The following is a 7604-nucleotide window of genomic DNA, read 5'->3' on the forward strand; positions in this document are numbered from 1 at the left end:
CAGATGTTGACAGCTAGGGCATTAAGGGTACGATTTTGGTAGGGGTTACCGTCGACGATACGTAACAGTAGATTATGCTTACAATCTGCGATGTGTTCATTAAAAATTTAAAATAGAGACGAGGGTAACCGTAAAGGATACAAAGGTGGATGACGAAATGTATCTATTGTAAGAAGGAATATGGAACGAGTAAGGGGAAAAAAGGGAAATTCTATAGAGAAATACTCGAGCGTTCACGAGTTAAATAATTTCGTATCAATGAACGCCTTTGCTGCTCTAACAAGGCCTCGGTTTCCAAAACAACAAATGCTAGGCAACGCAAGGACGTACGATGGGATAACGCGAGAATTACTTCGCTCGCTCACTTTTCCGTGTAACTAAGGAAACTTGTGGATGCTCAGCGCATACATACTTATTATAATTATGTGAACCTCATGCATACATCTCACTCGACAGCACTAACGGCATCTGGACACGGACTGGAAGCCGGTAGATCAATATTTCATGCGCCTCCGCTGACATGCACATACACACACACACGCACACTTATACATTAGGTGGTGTAGCCAGTCCTGCTGCACACACCGCTGTGGATCCATTCGTCACTAGCATACAGTGATTCCCAGCTCTAAAATGCGGCCATCGATGTCAGCATGCACCATCAACCTACCAGACTACACCGACCACAACGCCCGGGTACCTCTCGCGTACTACCAGCAACAGCAGCAGCAGCTCCTGTGCTATGAGATCTATTTATTATAACCATTACCAAAAACTGTAACTAACAGCAAGCACCAACAACAACTAAAACAACACAACATCCAAGGCAGTAGTTAGGGCCCAATCACTAACAGCAACAACTGCCATCACCAGCAAGAGAAACAACTATGAGTCACCCCCCCCCCCCCGCCAACTGTGACACCACAAACAACAACATTAACTGTGAAACCACCACAAATGGCAACAAAGACCAGTGCATTAGGCTAAATCATATAGCCCATGAATGCTGAGACATTTGAAACGTTTTTTAACTATATTACAAAATCTTGATGAAAACCAGATTCAATTACTGAAAATAACTGTTTAGGCTACCTCCGAAACCCCAACTATACACCAACCTTCTAACGAGTGACAAACATTATAATCCCAATATGTAATTAGGGATTCAACACTAATCTCTCTCTCTCTTTCTCTCTCTCGCCCCATCTCTCTTGCTCTCTCTCCCTCTCTCCCTCCCCCTCTCGCGTTCTCTCGCCCTCTCTCCACCGCTCCCTTTCACTCTTTCTACCCGAGTAAACGAATTGATTACGGATCAATAGGACCACGTAAACCACCTCCACGTAACGCTCCGCTCCGATTACTTCCACACACAGATACGCGCGCGCACGCGCGCACCGAGGACATACGACACGTGCACAGGCGCGCACGCACGCGCGCACCGTGGACATACGACACGTGCACACGCGTGCATGCACGCGCGCACCGTGGACATACGACACGTGCACAGGCGCGCACGCACGCGCGCACCGTGGACATACGACACGTGCACAGGCGCGCACGCACGCGCGCACCGTGGACATACGACACGTGCACAGGCGTGTACGCACGCGCGCACCGTGGACATACGACACGTGCACACACGGGCACACACGGGCACGCACGCGCGCACCGTGGACATACGACACGTGCACAGGCACGCGCGCACCGTGGACATACGACACGTGCACAGGCGTGCACGCACGCGCGCACCGTGGACATACGACACGTGTATACACGGGCACGCACATCACAGGTTCCTGACTCAGTAGGAGCTACGCAGCGCGCCATCTCGGTTATTAATCATGTCTAAAGGTGTGACGAAGAAGACCTACTAGTACTAACGGCGTTCCTGTACGGTTACACAACACTGCACGTCTTTAGCCGTCGCACACACACAGCTAAATCTCATACTGGACGCACATCCGCGGAAAGATAGCACGGAATTCATACATTCCCCTTCCATTTGCCGCATAGAGACGCGTTTTCCCCATATCCTTCTCTCATCCTTCCGCCTCCTCCCCCTCCTCCTGCTCCTCCTCTCATAGTGACGCCTAGACACAATGACGTGTGCAACTATGCTCAGTGTAGGTTCGATCCAATACTTCCCAGTAGAGCCACCAACGTCAGCAAGATTCACACTGGGGGAGACAGTGGGAGACAGTGGGAGACAGGGGGAGACAGGGAGACAGTGGGAGACAGGGAGACAGGGAGAGACAGGGAGACTACACTGGGGGAGACAGGGAGACAGGGAGACTACACTGGGGGAGACAGTGGGAGACAGGGAGAGACAGGGAGACTACACTGGGGGAGACAGGATTCACCACGTGATGCTTCGCGCTTACATTACATCCAGTGCGGCTAAAGAAAACATCAGAAGCGAAATTTCAGTTTTATCAGTGGGGATAAAACTATTGAAAAACGTACTGTTTTTACTCGCTCCTGATAATATCAAGAGCTAATTAGTAAACACCACAGGTGTTAGGTAATAACAGGTGTTTATTAGCTCTTGGTAATATGAACACTATATTTCGACCTGATATTATTGTATTATAATCATATTTTACTATATTGCAGCATATCTTATAACCTGATATTACGCCAGTTTGCTTCCATCTTGCGTGCAATACATTATCACAGTGATGGCTGAATATGTTATTACAGCAAGTCGACATTAACGTAGTCGGGACCGACGTATTTGCTAACTTTCCCATATCTGTTGTTGACCTATAAAATGTGATTTCCTCTCCTGTCCAGTGCCTGCCTGGTTTCGGCTAACATCGGTTTTTCAGAACGGATGCCCATCACAAGAAACGGCGAAAAGGAACGACATTGAAAATCACTTGAAAACCGAAAGGTAACACGTCAAAAACTGACATACGAAACAAACACACGAGGTAAAATTGCTCCTTAAAATTACGATTGCCAGAAATGATGATCAACCAGAATGCGATTATAAGTATTATGGTAATTAATGAAGTTGTGCATAAAATGGTAGTCAAAAGCATCAGCTTTATAGGTGAACAACAATTTTGACCATAGAATTCAATCATGCATCCTCCCCTTCTTCCCACTGTGAATCCTTCTCATTGGTTCTACAGCAAAAGTGTATTCCTATGTAACCATGAATATAGGGGCCAATCTAAGAAAAAAATGTCTTCCGGAAACTGAAAGTATCTGTTGTAGACAGTTGACCGTTATACAGAGGTGCCGGCTAACAGCAGGATGATTACAAAACAATGAGCCATAGCGCCACTTCACGACGGGTTAGAGATTTATTCTCTCTGCTTTTTATCACATCCACGGCCACGCGGGCGTTGATGTAGGCGTGTGCCGCTGCCCTGCCGCGTCTATGTGCGTTTAGCACGTACGTAGTGATGGGCAGAAATCGCTAACAAGACATTTGGTTAGGAAGGGTAAGCCATACCGATACAGCCGGCACAATACACAGCAGCAGCAGCAGCAGCAGCAGCAGCAGCAGCAGCCGCAGCAGCAGCAGCAGCAGCAGCAGCAGCAGCAGCAGCAGCAGCCGCAGCAGCAGCAGCAGCAGCAGCAGCAGCAGCAGCAGGAGCAACAGCAACAACAGCAAGTAGCATTCGGTAGCGTTCTCCCTCTTCTCTCTCTATCCATCTTCCCCTCCCCACACATTCTCTTTCGATCTATCGGTCTGTCTCTCTTTCAACCTCTCCCTCCCCACACATTCTCTCTCGCTCTCTTCCGCTTCCCCCTTGTCTAGCTGCTCTCTCATCCTAAATTGCTCGCTACACCACCCTTCTCTCTCTGATATCTGTTTCTGACTATCTCAATCTCTCTTTCTCTCACTCTCCTTCTCTCTTTCATTCTCCCGCTCTCTCCATCAGTCTCTCTCTCTAGCGCCTCTCCATATCGCGTTCTTCTCCCTTTTACTGCTGATCGATCACACAACGGCACAGACTCGCCTATCCCAGAAATACTAGGTTGCCCTGACAACAGACTAGACTGCCCCCCCCCCCGTCGCCGCGCGGCCGCCGTAAGCGCTTGCTAGCTGCGAGAACGCTGGCGGTCGTCTATAACTCACCCCACCGCAGCATCGCACGGCAGCAGCACCACCAGCGCTAGCGGATCTCGACGCGGTTACGTACACACACGTATGATGGCGGGGGGGGGGTACGACAGGGAGCTGCTGTTACACTTCGCACGCCCACACGCACACACACACACGCACGCACGCGCACGCACGCACGCACGCACGCACGCACACACACACACACACACACACACACACACACAAATATTGATGCACTGACTTTAATAATGTCTCAGAAGCCAGAAATTGTGTCTAATTATCGTAAAGGTGTTTCCCAAACGAAAGTCAAGATTATGCTTTGGCGAAATCGACGAGGTCAACAATCATTCATAATCGTGACAAAATCACGGAGGCCGGGTTTACATGTTGCTGTATGCATATTGTGTACATGACTGCATGCACTGGTTGTCTCATTCGCATCGTTTTTTTTCATTCAAATCTCGTCGCAGCAAGGCAGTTTATTGTCTGTGCAAAACAATGCAAGGGACGGGTGGAAACAGGTCTAGCCATTCAATAAAAAAAAACAAAGAGGCAAGTGCAATTTCAAGCTACCTGCCCGGGGGCGAATTTTGGTTTCCTCGGGCCATCGGGCAAGCGGGTTTGCCTAGCCCGGCACCGCAGGGTTCGAATTTCGGCTGAAAATCTAGTGGACAGCAAGACCTGCACAAAAATTTTGTGGTTCGCTTATTTACTAGCAGTGAGTAACAAAATAGTATATAAAGATAACCATTGGCATTAAAACAGCATACATGTAACTTGCAATTAGAGTTGGTCAAATAATGTTTCAATCTCTAGGAATGACGGGGGAGCTTCTGGGTAAGGTTTTACTTTTGTTTTTCTACTCCCCAGTCTACGGTACCCCCATGCATAGATCAAGTGCCTAGAATCTTTAAGTATATACAGTTCACATTGCTTCTATATATCTAACTGAATAAAAACAGTCCACTTTCTACGTTAAGAAAAGTGACGAATTCAGTTAACAACTTTGATTACGTGCGTGTCAGGTGTCACTGGTCGTGCCCTCACTCCCCACGATAACCCCTGCGATATATAAACTTAATATTATTGTTATGCGGTCATAAAAACACTGTCAGGAGGACCGGTAGTTTCGTAGAGATGGTGGCCCGAGCGAAAAACTGGGTGGGCTCGGGCCTCCGGGTCAATTTCGACCGCTGCCGGCGGCACGGGAGCGATTTTTTCTCGTATCTTCCAAAATTTTCGCTCTCGTAATTGTTGTTACCAGAGCGCTTTGAAAGCTGACGGGAGCGAAAGCGCTCGCCGCTCCCGTGTATTTTTTTCGCTGACTCGTACGCCTTAAAGGCTAAACAATTTTCCTAGAGTTTTTCGATTTTCCACTTTCCATGACCACTCTCTCACTAAAAATTCCCAGCACCAACTTATAACTCAAACTATTCAACCAGCCTCTGTGCACCACCCCACAACTAACTCGCTTTTTGAAAGAACACTACATACCACTGTTGCCTCCGTGTCGGTTCTTTTCCGCTTTGCACTGCTGTTAGCAGGCGGTGATCGCATCGCTCCCTGGCGGCGGCCCGCAGGCTGCGGCGTCGCCGCGTGCGCCGCCGGTCGCGCTCGCAGTCTCATCGCCTTGGTTACCGTCGTTAAGTCTCCGCGGAGTGCGATGGCGTCGTCGCGGCGTCTCCGACCGTCGTGGTGTCTGCTAACGTCGCAGAGTGGTCTGCCGTCGTTGCTACACCCTCCAGTTTCCTGGTTCCTACTGCTGTCTCTATGTTTCTCGTCCCTTCCCGGTGTCCTGTGTCTCACGTTGTGCCGGCGACTTCCAGTGATCCTGTTCCCTGTTGTCTTGGTATCTGCAACAATCCTATATCTCACACCGTCTCTGTTTCTTGTAGTTCCGGCGTCTCTCACCTCCTCCTATGTCTCCATTGACTCACACCATCTGTCTCTGGCTGTTCCAGTGTCTTACACCATTATTATCTTGTGCACTGCCTTACACAGTCTCTACTTCTTGTCGCCGCGGTGTCTCACGCCGTCCCTGTCTCGTGTTGTAATGCACCGTCTCTATGACTCTATGTCTCGCACAGTCCCGGCATCTCGCGTAGAGCTGGAGTCACTCGCCGTCTTGCTGCGGCAGCATGCGTGGCGCACCCACGTGGCTGCCTCCACGCTCCTCACACCACGCACCACTTTCCTCTCTCCTCTCCTCTCCTCGTCGTCTCACTCTGACTGCAGTCTCCTTTCCTTCAAGCAGTAGACCGCGCGTGCAATGATTCCAACATCACCGGCCGCACTCTCCTCCGGGAATGTTCAGGAGTTCACGGCAACTTCGTGCGATGTATGCCAAGAGCTGTCGATCGACTCTGTAATAAAACCAGACAGATGAGTTGCTTTCCAGAGGGCGGTAGTCAGTAACAGTCTCAAACGCAATAACAACAGTCTTCACCATTTTTCTGCACACAACAACAACCTTCAGTAGGTGTTCACAGGAAAACAACAGTGTTCAACAGTCTTCAAAACTCTTTCAGGTAGCAATAGCCTTTAACTCTTGTCCACACACACGTCAAGTATTCAACAGTTGTCCTGACACAACAGTCAATAGTTATTTGTCCACACACAGCAGTTTTCAATAATTAGTTGTCCACACACAACAGTCAATAGTTGGTTGTCCACACACAACAGTCAATAGTTAGTTGTCCACACACAACAGTCTTCAATTGTTAGTTGTACACACGCACACGCACACGCACACGCACACGCACACACACACACATCACGCGGCTGCAAAAGCCATGCCATATGACTCATCACCATCGACGTGGAGAGAGGAAGAGAGAGAGAGAGAGAGACAGACAGAGCACGCGCAGCAACAGCAGCATTAGCTACTTTACACGATTCCTGATGACCCAGCGTATGCGTATGCGGGCGACACGCTCCCGTGCAGGTTGAGGGGGAGGGGCAAAATGGGGGAGGAGGTGCACAGAGGGGGAGGGGTAGGCGCGGAGGGGCAACAAGAAATTCAGATGTACAGGGGACCGCAAAGACACCTGCCCACACTTCCCTGTTCGACCACACACATGCACGTGAAGACACATGTCTTGAATAGAAAATAATAATTATAATTACTCGGCATTGCTATTAAATAAATCGAGCCATCTTTTTCGTTTCCCTGAAAGTCTACTTGGAAAGCACACCATGATATACGACTCTCGCTGTCAAATCACCTAACCCGATATATTATATATATGTCATGCTGCAAATGCACTCTGATTAATGTGTGTTATGATGCAGATGTGACATAACACAGGTGTGTCATGCTATAGCTGTGCCCTAATACAGATATGACATGCTACAGCTGCACCTGATACAGATATGACATGCTACAGCTGCACCTGATACAGGTATGTCATGCTACAGCTGCACCTGATACAGATATGACATGCTACAGCTGCACCTGATACAGATATGACATGCTACAGCTGCACCTGATACAGGCATGTCATGCTACAGATGCCCCTGATAC

At 49.0% G+C, this 7604-nt stretch overlaps 1 long non-coding RNA gene across 1 annotated transcript in view; it reads right to left on the bottom strand.

The window, feature by feature from the left end:
- Positions 1–5922: 5922 nt before the first annotated feature.
- Positions 5923–7604, bottom strand: part of LOC106816793 — a 16767-nt gene continuing 15085 nt past the window's right edge. The window contains exon 2 of the long non-coding RNA XR_001394939.1: positions 5923–6444. This is a non-coding gene — a long non-coding RNA (uncharacterized LOC106816793). The remainder of the gene's footprint in view (positions 6445–7604) is intronic.

This window comes from Priapulus caudatus, unplaced genomic scaffold, assembly GCF_000485595.1.
Source record: "Priapulus caudatus unplaced genomic scaffold, Priapulus_caudatus-5.0.1 Scaffold1489, whole genome shotgun sequence".
In the NCBI taxonomy this organism is placed as follows: domain Eukaryota; kingdom Metazoa; phylum Priapulida; class Priapulimorpha; order Priapulimorphida; family Priapulidae; genus Priapulus; species Priapulus caudatus.